The following is a 13,764-nucleotide window of genomic DNA, read 5'->3' on the forward strand; positions in this document are numbered from 1 at the left end:
TGGAAGATCCCACATGCCATGGAGCAACTAAGCCCATGCTCCACAACTACTGAGCCTGAGTTCTAAAGCTCGTGAGCCACAACTGCTGAGCCCGCACACCGTAACTACTGAAGCCTGCGCATCACAACGAAGAGTAGTCCGCGCTCACCGCAACTAGAAAGCCGGCACACAGCAACGAAGACACAACGCAGCCAAAAGAAAAACGAAAACCAAACTTCCTGTTACATATAATTGATTTATTTTTAGATTAAATGTTTTTAATGTTCTCAGTTTTGAATTTTGATCCTGTAACAGTGATAAATGTAACGTCCATAAACAAGCTCTATGGTTTCTTCAGTAACTTTTTTTTTTTAATAAATTTATTTTATTTTTGGCTGCGTTGGGTCTTTGTTGCTGCGCGTGGGCTTTCTCTAGTTGCGGTGAGCGGGGGCTGCTCTTCGTTGCAGTGCACGGTCTTCTCATTGCGGTGGCTTCTCTTGTTGTGGAGCACAGGTTCTAGGCGTGTGGGCTTCAGTAGTTGTGGCGCAGAGGCTTAGTTGCTCTGCGGCATGTGGGATCTTCCCGGACCAGGGCTTGAACCCGTGTCCCCTGCATTGGCAGGCAGATTCTTATCCACTGCGCCACCAGGAAAGCCCTTCAGTAACTTTTTTAACAGCTTTACTGAGATATAGTTCGTATTCCTCAATACTTAAGAAAGCAAAGGTGTCCTTACAAGCAAAATGTTTGAGAACCACTGATCCAGACTATATTTAAAGCAAGGCTTAAAGGTCTCTCTGAAATAGACTGGAAAGAGTATGTTTCTGACCTGGAATATTTTTATTTTATTCTAAGGTTAACTGTTGAATTTGAAATTCAGTTTGAGGTGAAACGGGTAGGGGCAGCCTTATCTGCAATCTACTTTTCAGTTATCTGTGAGGAAACTCATTTGGAATATGAATTTTCCTTGGTAACTTTGAGTCCTTCTCTTTCTAGGCTACTGAATGTGTAACTTTAAAGGAGGATTGAGGACAGGGACCTGAAGGGGATACAAGCGTATAATGTGAAATCAAATATAATTTACTCTTGTCATCAAAAAACTAAAATATAAGAATTTCAGAATTTCCTATAAATATGTCATTAATTAGCAAAGCTGCAGCTCTGCACTGGTGCTTCTCCAACCCTAACTTAGGCCTCCACTTGTCCATTCATATAAAAATTAGGTCGGCAAATCCCATATCTTATGCTTTATCCAATTAAATGCCTTCCAAAAAGACTCACAGTTACTTGCTGAATGCTCTCTTCTGCTAGGGGACTAGCCCGGTAGCTGGTAACAAATCAAACAGCTGACATGAAACGATATTAAGAGTTTTATTGCTTGACTTTAAGATTCTAGTCACTTTGGGACTGACATATATACATACACTAATATTTATAAAATAGATAACTAATAAGAACCTGCTGTATTAAAAAAAAAAAAGATTCTGGTCACTGTTGCATTTGTGATATGAAGTAAAGACAATTAAGACCAACCATTAAGTAATGGCGTATTCCAAACACGGTTTCCATACTGGTAATCCCCTTTCATAGCTCTTGGCCAGGAGAATTAAAGTGTATATGGAGACTACAGACAAGCTGCCCATGTCCACAAGTCACATCTTCAAGATTAAGCAGCCAAAATAGAGTAAGAAAAAAACTGGATGCTAATACTGACATAAACTTGTATCATCCACAAACCTCACATGAAATTTAAGTTCATCTCAAAAAAACTTCCTATTCTGATTGACCTGATAAATTGTTAACTTTTTGAACTTACAAAAAAAAATACTCATAAAATATCATTTTAATATATCTTATGCATTGGGGTTCCACATAAAAATTCATAACAGACCTCGAAATTGTCAAACTACTAACTTTTATATTAAAAGGTTAGAAACCACTGAGCTCTATTATGTACAGATTAAGTGCCATAAGCTTTAAAAATGTAGTAGGAAAACAGAATGATCGAGGCATCTAGAAACTCTCTTCAGGATCTGGAAGTTACTGATTGAAGTTCCACAAAAGAACCCCCTTAATCTCTAAAGGATCGAGGCTGTTTCTGTTTTGTTTTGGCTGCACCACGCGGCATGCAGGATCTTAGTTCCCCAACCAGGGATCGAACCCGTGCCCCCTGCAATGGAAGCAAGGAACTCTAACCACGGGACCGCCAGGGAATTCCCCAAGGCTGTTTTATTTTTGTTCTATCAGTGAAAAACACATAATCTTTAGGAAGCCTTCGGTTCATAGACTGTATCTGAATTATTATAAAATAAACATTCTCTCATTCTAACTTTTTAAGAATGGAACATGGTTCCCCATATGGACTGAAGAAAGTGCAACGAGGTACAGGGAGACAAAAATTCTACTGGTCTAAGTAAGGAACACTTAACAGGGTCAAGCGTTATAAACTTAGCTTTATTTTTTAACTGGTAATAAACTTTGGATAGATACAAGTATACTATATAGTTTTCAAAATACTTACCAAATTGTAGGTAAACATAACCACACACACGGGTTTCCTTATCTAATTATATAACAAGGTAAGCTATTATTTGGTTAAAAGGTGATGTTCCTTTCATCTGTAATAAAACTGCCACTCAATACTAGAAAGATTACTCTGTGTCTCTCCCATACCTGTAATCAAAATTATTAAAATCCAGAACAGTACAAAACATGTAAGACAATCCTATATTTTTAAATTCAAAAAACTGAACCTAATTAATTCAATTAATTAAAACAAAGACCATATTCTATCATAGGCAGACTAAGGCATTTTGTGGAGATGTTAAGCCCTTATTGATGTCAAATTGTGCCAGTTGCTGGTCAACCAGTGGCAATCCTCTATTTCTGAGAAATCTGAAGTTGTATGCCTGATATGATACAACTTTGAGTGAACTCTCTATTTCAATTATCCGTACCAGTCCTCGCCTCCTTTTGTTGGAAGAGACCATGGTTTTGTGCCCTGCTCCTTATTCTAGGCATTGACAAAGGAATTAAAGGCTAAAACTGAATCCGTTAAAAGAAGAAACAGATACTTCAAGAAAACTATGAACTGCCTGCCTGTTACATCTTATGACTTTATCTTAAGGAAAAAAGGGATTATGTAACTTACTATATCAAAATTTGTATCACAAAAGTAAGGTGCTGTTTTTAAATCTGACTTCCCATTCTTTATCACAACAGCTAACAAGTACTGTTTGCTATATGCCCTGCATTGTTCTTTGCGCTTGTGTCAGACTGTATTTTCCAAAGACAGCCACCCCCATACACACAGCTTCCCACATCCTCTTCTTACAGTTTGGCATCAAGAAGTGAGGGATCTATACTACCTCCCCTTGAATCTGAGCAGTCCTAAAACTCTTGCAGAAGTGACACTGCCAGAACTTCCACAGCTAGGTCATCAAAGGCAATACAGCTCGGCCTGTCTCTCCTGGGACATACAGCTTGGGAGCCCTGAACTACTTACTTACCCTATAAAGAAATCTGGCTCCCCTGAAGCCACTGTGCTAAAAAGATCCTGTGAAGAAAGTACACAGAGCTAGAGAGAGATGCCAGGAGCCCCAGCTGTTCTAGCTCCCAGCTGTTTGAGTCTTCTCAGCCCAGGCACCACACACGTGACAGCTTCGTGAGCAAGCGAGCTTTCTGGTGACTGCAGTCCCCAGACTTTACACTGCTCCAAGCTGCCAAGCCCTGCTCGGACTGTAGATTTGTAAGCAAAATAATGTTTTAAACTACTAAATGTTGGGAGTCGATTGCCACACAGTCATAATAACCGGAACAATGCCTGATGTGAATTAACTCATGTAACGCTTACAGCAACCAAATGAGGTAATTACTCATTATTTACTAATACTCAAGTATTAGTAGCCTCATCTTACAGATAAAAGAGACTGAGCAGATAAAAGGGACAAAAACACAAAAATTATGTGACTTGCCCAGTCACACAAGTACAAAACATTAATGCCAAACAATCTATTTGCCACATTTATACAAAAGAAAAATGAGTAAATTACTGATTTAAGAAATACTGAAATGCCGCCTATATTACAATATCAAGATAACGTGACGGTTTCATCTGGTGTGCACACACAAGAAGCTGTTCCTTTGCTTTTGTACATCTACAGCACACACACACACACAAAAGATATTTAGCATTACGTGTAATGTGACTCATTTGAACAGATGAGTCGGATGGTTTTACAAGATAAACTATTAAATTTGATTTCTACAAGTCAATTAGCTCCATGAAAAAAATTAATTCAAGGTCAGTCATACAAAGCAACACTATTCTCAGGTAGAACTTGTTCCAAATTTAGAACTTAGGCCACTGAACCAGATTATGAGACAAACAATGTCAGTGTAAAATCCAGCTCCAGAATACTCCAGGAACAATGAGGGGACACTTTAGTTTTTATTTATCAAAAACAAAGAGTAAGTTATGAGATTGGTCTTAACTGGGATTCAGGAATTTAGACCACATCTGATTTCTGTAAGGCTGCCTGGTTTGGTCTTTCAAACTGCTGTGGTGCTATAGGCTTTCAGAGCTTTAAACTCAGAAACAATTAGGGGAAAAAAAAGGAAAGATAAGTGCCCAGTTTATTGTATGTGCTATATATATGCTCAGGTCAAACTTGCCTAAGGTCTTTCCTACCCACCTAAGGTGGAAGGAATTCTGCTTCTTTATGATCTGGTTGATCTGTACTGTGAGTCACCTATAAACCTCTTACTCAGAGTAAACTCCTAAACCCAGCTAGTGCCTTGCACACAGTAAATGCTCATATAGTTTTCAGTGACAAATTTAAGTAGGCTTTTTAAGGCAAGTAAAATATATGGCTTTGTCACACTGAGATAATCATTAAAATTAATTGGAGGCACAGTAAAAATCATTAGCCAACACCAAGATATTATTATTACTATTGTTACTGTAATTATAAGCTATTATCACTGTAATTTAAAAAGCTAAATGGATTTTTCTAATCAAGAAAAAGACTACTCTCTATCCCTACAATTATTTCTCTGAATAAAGACAAAAGATTTTTCCCCAAGACCCAGCAGTATTCACCAAATTGGCCAAAAGGGACTTTATGCAACAATGATGAAATATAGTTCATGGAAAACAAGTACGTTACATTCTTCTATCACCACTATGCACTGCGCACATTATTTTCAATTTGTTTCTCATCTCTAGTCTATGCCCTTTAAGATTACTCCACCCACATTTTTCATCCAGCTTAAGAGATCAGCAAGCAATTATCTTCAAAAAGATTGTAATACTAGAAACATTCTACTTCAGTAAAACTACACTATAAGGAGTCACCTTTTACCGTCTTAAAAAGGTTTCCAGAAAAATGTCTATACACAATGATGGTATATTAAAAAATATGCTATGAAAAACAATACCCATTTTATACAGAAGCAATCACATATTCATTTCGTGTTTTTTTAAGTTAGTGTTAAATCATAAAAATGATTTTATCGGATCATTTCAGTGTACCCATATCTGACAAGAATAACTACAGTAGAGTTCAACACCTCAGAAGACAAGTTCAAATGACTGCCAACAGGAATGTAAATCAGTAGAAAGGCTATTGCTCATTAATCCCACCCTCAGTACTTTAACAAGTATTTATATATTCATAATTTTGTAATGACAAAAATTTTATAGTTTAGAAATGAACTAGTTAAGTGTATTTACTAAGAAATACTAATACCCTTCTGAAATCTGTGTTTTCTCTAATTGATAACACTTTATCTTTCTAGAAACTCAAAATACAAATGAAAACCAGAAAACAAGTCAAGGGCTTTGAAAAGTGTCAAAATTAAAGAAATAAAATGTCAATAAAGACTCTCTATTCCCCTAAAGACTGAATAACTATAATACTTTAAAAAATTAACTTCCGTATTTCATAGTCCTAAGAGGAATCCAGGTTACAAAGTCTAACTATATAATTACAAATGAGAATAAAGCCCAGAAATGTAAATGAACTCAAGCACCTAAGTTATTCTTTGCTAAAGGGATAGGATGAAAATTAAAACAGCCGCTAATGTAAACTACTGATATTTTAATTAAACTTCCCTGGTCAAGGCTGTTACAACAGTCCTATAGGCAATGTAAGTGTAGTAGCTAAGACCGCGTCTAGAGCCAGGACTGCCAACATTCTCCAGGAGCTGTGTGACTGCAGACGAGACAGTCTGTGCGTGCTTCCTCACCTCACTGGTCCTGTGGATGAACTTCACCGACTCCTTTCAATAAGCTCAAGTCTCAGATTCTTAAGCAAACCAGACAATCAACAGTGGGTTTTCTTCTAAAACAGTGTGTAAATACATATTTTTCTTGAGAAACAAAATATAAGTTGGGGAATCCTGCTTTTTTAAAATTATTCAAATAACCACAACTTTTTTCAAATACTGTTTTCACATATGCTGCTTAAAAGAACTGGGGGAAGAAATAAGGCATAGAATGGTTCAACTCCTTGTTTCATGCAGCCACACTAATAACAGTGAGAAAGGTACATCCACATTCAGCTGAATTCAACCAATTACAGAGTTACTGAATATACAGAGTGTAACAGGTGAATGCGCTACAGGTAAGCGCTGGAAGTATAAATAGGACCTGATTTTAATCTTAAAAATGTTATAGCCTGGAGAAGACAAACACAAACACAAATGGATATTTCAATGCAACGCCATAAATATGAATTAGAATTATGGTGATTTTTGAACTCAGAAGAACCTAAAGTATCTTTGAGATCCTGGATGGAGCAAAGACACACCTGCAATATTCTGGGTTTGTCTAAAGGATAGGAAACACACACACACAGACACACACACACAGACACACACACACACACACACACACACACACACACACACACACACACACACACACACACACACACACACACACACACACACACACCCCATATATACAGAATAGGTTCCTCTTCTCAGGGAGCACACATTCCAGCAAGAGAGATGAACAGTAAATACTCACTCAAATTGTGATAGGGCCAATGCAGAACTTGAGTGCGGCAATGAGCCTAACAAAGAATTGGGGACAGTCTGCCTGAGAAAATGTTCAAGGTAAGACCTGATCGTGACTAGGAGTTACAAAAACAGAAGCTGGAGAACGGAAAAGAATGTGATTCACGATATGATACATATATTTATCTTCTGACTTCCATTAGAGCACTTGCCAAATCTACAGCAGATTTATCACATCTGAGCTCCAAATTTCTTTATACTGGTTAGTCCAAAACCCTCACTTTAAAGAAAGAGTCAATCTACAGCTCAGAGAAATAAAACGATTTGCCAAATATCCTGCAGGCAGTCTCTAGTAATGCCAGTACTACAATACTGATTATTCTCAATAAAGTATTCTTCCCACATTTTACACATGAAAAATGGGAAAATAAATGACACTGAATTAATTACAGCCCTAGGCCCTTTACATATTCCGTCTCATTTAACCATAACACTAAGATACTTCTTCTAGGGCTTCCCTGGTGGCACAGTGGGTAAGAATCTGCCTGCCAATGCAGGGGACACGGGTTCGATTCCTGGTCCGGGAAGATCCCACATGCCATGGAGCAACTAAGCCCGTGCACCACAACTACTGAGCCTGCGCTCTAGAGCCCACGTGCCACAACTATTGAAGCCCGCGTGCCTAGAGCCCCATGATCCACAACAGAAGCCACCACAATGAGAAGCCTGCGCGTTGCAACAAAGAGCAGCCCCCACTCGATGCAACTCAAGAAAGCCCACGTGCAGCAACAAAGACCCAATGCAGCCATACATAAATAGACAGACAGATACTACTTCTATTTTAAAGGTAAGGAAACAACTTTTGAAAAGTTAAATTATAACGCCAAGTCTTTCTGACTTAGAGGTTCATGCCCTTTCACTACCCAATGTTCCTTTAGCTGTTTTAGTGATAGATGTGTCTAGAAAAATATGGTGAAGTACTGTTCCAGTTAAATCGTCAAGAAAAAAACTTTTTACTCCGAAATAGTAACACTATTTCTCTTATTGATCATTCAGGAAATTAGCTTTTCTTTCCTTTAATTCAGTTTCCCAAGCATGACTTTTTCCCCAACTTCTACCCCAGCTCGAGTCTCTTTATTTCACACCTGTACTACTCCTACCACCTTAAATGGTCTCCCAGCTCCCAAGCTTTCCTTCTCTACCTCTGCCACATGTGATTAATTTTCCGGTAACACAAGTTTCATCATTCATTCAAAATATATTTTAAAATACCTAAAATGACTGTTAAGCACTGTGCCAGGTACTGCAGATAGTGCAATGTTCAAAACAGATGTAGTTCCTATTCTCAAGGAGCTCATATTCTAGGAAGAGAGATGAACAGTAAATAATTACTCAAACTGTGATAAAGGCAATGCAGAATTTGAAGGGCTAGCAATGTGTCCAACGAAAAATCAGGGATAGTTTGCCTGAGAAAATGTTCAAGGTAAGACCTGATCATGACTAGGAGTTACAAACACAGAAGTTGGGGAGAGGCAAAGAATCCAATTCACAAGCCTATAGAGAGAAAGATGGGCAAATTTGTGTTTGCATGAAAGGTCACATTTTAGTCATTAATTCTTATTTCCCTGTTCCAATGTGGATCCTCTAATCTAGGCAGAAAGTTTTCTGAATATGCTAGGCTCTTTCCTTCCTATGTTTCATTTCGGCTTCCTAGAAATTTCTTTTCATCACTCAACTAACCCTAAAATCCAGTCCCTCTCCCATCAAAACTTTAGTCATCGACTATAATACTCCACAGCTTTAATTTTAATGTACTGTGTCACAAACAATTTACAGGAAAACTAGAAAACAATGGAATCACCTTTTTAGTCTTCTCTTTAAAAACTATCTGGGGATGCACATTTTTCTTATCACTAAACAGGGTTAAATGCTAACCATCAGTAAATGCTCAAAAATGACTTTTTAAAAAATAAATTTATTTATTTTTGGCTGCATTGGGTCTTCCGTGCTGTGCACAGGTTTTTTCTAGTTGCGGCGAGCAGGGGCTACTCTTTGTTGCGGTGTGCGGGCTTTTCTCCACGGTGGCCTCTCGTCGCGGAGCATGGGCTCTAGGCACACGGAAATCAAGGCTGTGGCATGCAGGCTAAGTAGCTGTGGCTCGCAGGCTCTAGAGCGCAGGCTCAGTAGTTGTGGTGCACGGGCTTAGTTGCTCCACGGCATGTGGGATCTTCCCAGATCAGGAATCGAACCTGTGTCCCCTGCACTGGCAGGCGGATTCTTAACCAATGCGCAACCAGGGAAGCCCAAAAATGATTTTTTAAACATCTAAACATCTACCTGATCTCCTATCCATGCCCAAAATTGTCTGTTTAGTTCTAAGGTCAATATCACTATTACTTTCACAAATATATACTATCAGTCATAAAAATGAACTCAATATGCGGTTAGATAACTGCAGATCCATTACCATTACTAGAAAACATATCCCGAAACCTTTTAGTAATAGATCAGCAGCATTACATATTAAAAACTATTAAAAACAAAAGGTATTAAGAGGCCTTTTAGGTCAACCATATATGTTAAAGAAAATGATTAAAATGTAGATTTTGTAATGAAATATTTTGCTATAGCGTATCCTTTTGCAAGTTTCTGCAGCACTCATTTACAGATATTTGCCACACATTTAACAGCTGGTACAGTACTTTTGGCATTTCAGATCTTAAACTGCTTCAACCAAAGACCAGTGCTAGCTTGACTATTATCAGCTCTTGTTCACAGTCTGTCTCCCCCACCCATGAGGTCAGGTGCTTTGTTTTACTCACTGCTGTGTACCCAACACCTAGAATAGTACCTGGCACATTACGGGGGTTCTATGTATATCTGTGGAATAAACACCTATCACATAATACATGCTTAGTAAATTGTGTGCGAAATACTGTACATGTAATCCCCATAGCTATCTTACAGGATAGGAACTATTACAGTCCCCCTTCGGCAGATAAGAAACCTGAAGTAGTAGAAAGCCATTAAATAACTTAAATGACTGTCCCACGGTCACCCAGCTTCAGTGAGAGCCAGAATTCAAATCCAAACATTCTGGCTCATCTTGTACTCTTAACAACTTCTCTCCTTAACTTCAAATTTTCCATGTACCTTTGATAGAATGTTGGGCATTTTTCTACAATAAATGCTTCTAAACAATGGTTTAAAAAAAAACAAACCTCGGGTGACTATCCACTTCAGATTTTCCATCCTTATACTTACTTTTAAAATAAGCTTTTTACAGAAATTTACAATTTCAAAGTTGTCCAATCATTTAAAAAGTATTTATTATGCACCTCTGGATCGCCTCTAAATTGTAGTTCTTCACTTAGACCAAACCCTTTTTTTTTTTTTTTTTTTTTTTGCAGTACGCGGGCCTCTCACCACTGCGGCCTCTCCTGTCATGGAGCACAGACTGCGGACGCGCAGGCTCAGCAGCCATGGCTCACGGGCCCAGCCGCTCCGTGGCATGTGGGATCTTCCCGGACCGGGGCACGTGTCCCCTGAATCAGCAGGCGGACTCCCAACCACTGCTCCACCAGGGAAGCCCTAGACCAAATCCTTTTAAGACTCTGAGAAAAACTGCTGACATCTTCTCAGAGAAACGCCCACATAAAATTTTGCATACGACCTCAAAGGCCTTACTAGAGTACACCCCCAGAGAAAAGCTGGCCTTAAACTCACTATACTAAATACAATGATCCAGCCAAAGGCACCAATTCCTGGCCCTCACTTTATAGTCTTCTTTATACAAATTCTACTGCAGGTATTTCAATTTAATTCTAATAATTGAGTACTCACCATATGCAGGTACTGTGCTAGATACTACAAAGATATAAATGAGCTAAACTACCCCTGCTCTCAAAACTACCATGCTACAACAAAAAGGATGAAGCAAGCATTCAAGTGCTTTGAACAACGCGGATTCTTCCAAACGGTCCACAGGGCTCCTTAACAGAAGTTCACGTGGACCTTAAAACACCTTCATGGTTAAACCTAACCCTGTCGTCTTGCAGTTGAGGAACTAAGGGTCAAAGATATTACTTAAAATCATAATGTAAGTAGCAATGCTAAAATCTGAATTGTGTCCTTTGACTTTTTTTTTTTTTTTTTTGTGGTACGCGGGCCTCTCACTGCTGTGGCCCCTCCCATTGCGGAGCACAGGCTCCGGACGTGCAGGCTCAGCGGCCATGGCTCACGGGCCCAGCCGCTCTGCAGCATGTGGGATCCTCCCGGACCAGGGCACGAACCCGAGTCCCCTGCATCGGCAGGCGGACTCTCAACCACTGCACCACCAGGGAAGCCCCTGTCCTTTGACTGTTGATTACAAGCTCTTTATACTGCAATTTCTACATCCCTACATAACAAAGCCAGAAATTGAGATGAAAAAATAAAGGAGAAATACAAACACAGTAATTAAAAAGAAAAAATTAAAATCAAGTTTAGTAAGACCAGGAAAGAATTTGTTGTGGCATTTTCATGGGTTTTGAAACGTTGTCTCAGTCAACAAAAATCTGAAGCATTTGTTATGTATCACAGTATGAATAAAAAGAAAAGTAGGAAAAATGTATCTGCTAAGTGAAGATGTATGAAGACTATGTGAGCAGGTATATTTAGGTCATAAAATCCTTGGCTCTCTTTCTCTCAGATGACTTGCTCTGGGGGAAACTAGTTGCTGTGTCCTAAGAACACAAAAACAGCCTTATGGAGATACTGACCTGGTGAGTAACTGAGGCCTCCTGCCAAAAGGTACATTAAGTGAGCTGATTTCCAGCCCCAGTCCAGCCTTCAGATGACTGCAGTGCTGGCCAACACTTCTGCTGCAACAGCAGACTCTGAGCCAGAACCACCGAGCTAAGCCTCTCCATTCTTGACTTTCAGAAACCACATGTGATACCAAATGTTTGTTTTAAGTTGCTAAATTTGGGGGATATATCTGGTACACAGCAATAAATAGCTAATACAACAGGCAAGGTGTGACATCTCTAACTTTGTTTAGAGTCAATAAAGTTTTGTGCTAGGAATTATGGCAAAACCACACTTTGGAATTAAAAGTTTCAGAGCAATATACAAGATGGATGAACCGGGAAGCATTTTGTCTTCCTGTATCCCACAATATCCAGTAGAGTCCTTCCTGCACACAGCAAATACCTATGCTTGGTAACAAACTAGATTACACACAAGATTTCCTAACTGATCCAATGCAATAGTCTCAATGTTTCTTAAAAGTAAAATGACCCCTTAGAATCTCTCCATATAAGTTCAATCCTGAAACCTGTGGTTTTATTGTTGTTTACTTTTTAGCACAGAGCCGTACCTTTCTTAACTGAGAATTACAATCTGTAATCAATGACAACTGAGACCTGTTATAGAAGCTCTTCCCTAAATTTAGTCAAAATTAAAAGGTAGCTTAAAACAGGGATTCTGGAGAGACTATGAACAGCTGCTTCAGAGTTGAAAAGTGAATGGTGAAAAGCAGTTCCTTCATGGAATATGAGCAAAATCTTACCTCTTATAAAAGTATTTTATTGCCTCAACCGTACAGAGCCTTAATAGGTCTTGATGATAACCTCAACATGCAGCCTTCTAATATTAACCCGATTTAAAAGTTTAGCCTCCATACTAGAAAAAGATCTTCCTAATCATATTACTGGGAAAGTGCAAAACATAACCCTGTTTTCCCAGTGTCAAAACAACCTTAACTATACCTCAAAGTTTGCAACCCATTAGGTTGGTAATCCAAATTTTAATCCACAAAATAGTAAGGGCCTGTAGTCTTTGCTTATCATTAAGTTTCATACTAAATGCCCTTCCCTATCACCCCAACCTTATGCACACACTCTTCACCTGACACCTGGATTTACCCAGAAAGTCTGATAAAAGTGGCTTTTTCAAAATAAGTCGTACCTTATATTCTAGATGGGAGGGGGGAACCGTAATAGAGACAAATAACCACAAAACAGAGGCTGTTATTATCAATTCGCTTATACAGATAAGCAACTGAAGAGTATTTTAATGTATAATCTGATTCAACAGGTAGAACTAATTTCTACACTAAAAATATTTCAGAGGCATTCTAAAATTCTATTTAAAAGTCAACTTAGCCTCTGAAATTAACTTAAAAGGTGGTAACTTTTTAAAAGGTACTTAAGCTTAGATTCAAAGTAAAATAAAATAAAAGCTAGTTTTTAGTGGCCTCACGCAGCTAAATATTCCCCTCAAAGAAAATCCCATTATCTTTATAACCAAACTAAAAGGAAACTACACAATAACTTTAAGGTTTTCTAACTTTACCACAATAAACACACCAATACATTTAGGCTGGTTCTGAATAACTTTCTCCTGGGAAAAACAATGTTTTTGGTACCAAGTGTGATTTAATCATTTTATAAATTAATCACTTTCACAACACTTCGAATACGTTTTGTAAACTGACTCCTTGGATCACAAGCTTTAATATCCAAATCTTTAAAGTTAATTCTTTCTTAAAACGGAACACTTACAGTTAAAAATATTTAAGATAATTTCAACAACTTACAAAGTATGTTAGATAAACTCAAAAGTATAAACTAATTTCAAACTGAAAGAAAAACTCAACTGGCATTCTAATAGAAAGAGTAAATTCTAATGATAATAAAATCCTTGCAATAGGATGCCTCATGTTTCTAAAAAGCACTTTAAAACCACGATATCCTCCCATCAGTTACAAATATAAAGACTTCC

General features: G+C 38.3%; 1 protein-coding gene across 3 annotated transcripts in view; it reads right to left on the bottom strand.

Moving 5' to 3' along the window:
• The window catches only part of AEBP2 (AE binding protein 2), a gene marked incomplete at its 5' end in the record, with an annotated part of 101,339 nt that overhangs the window by 50,663 nt on the left and 36,912 nt on the right, over positions 1-13,764 (bottom strand). The gene's annotated exons all lie outside the window — the stretch shown is intronic.

The sequence above is a fragment of the Stenella coeruleoalba genome (assembly GCF_951394435.1).
Source record: "Stenella coeruleoalba genome assembly, chromosome: 11".
Lineage (NCBI taxonomy): Eukaryota > Metazoa > Chordata > Mammalia > Artiodactyla > Delphinidae > Stenella > Stenella coeruleoalba.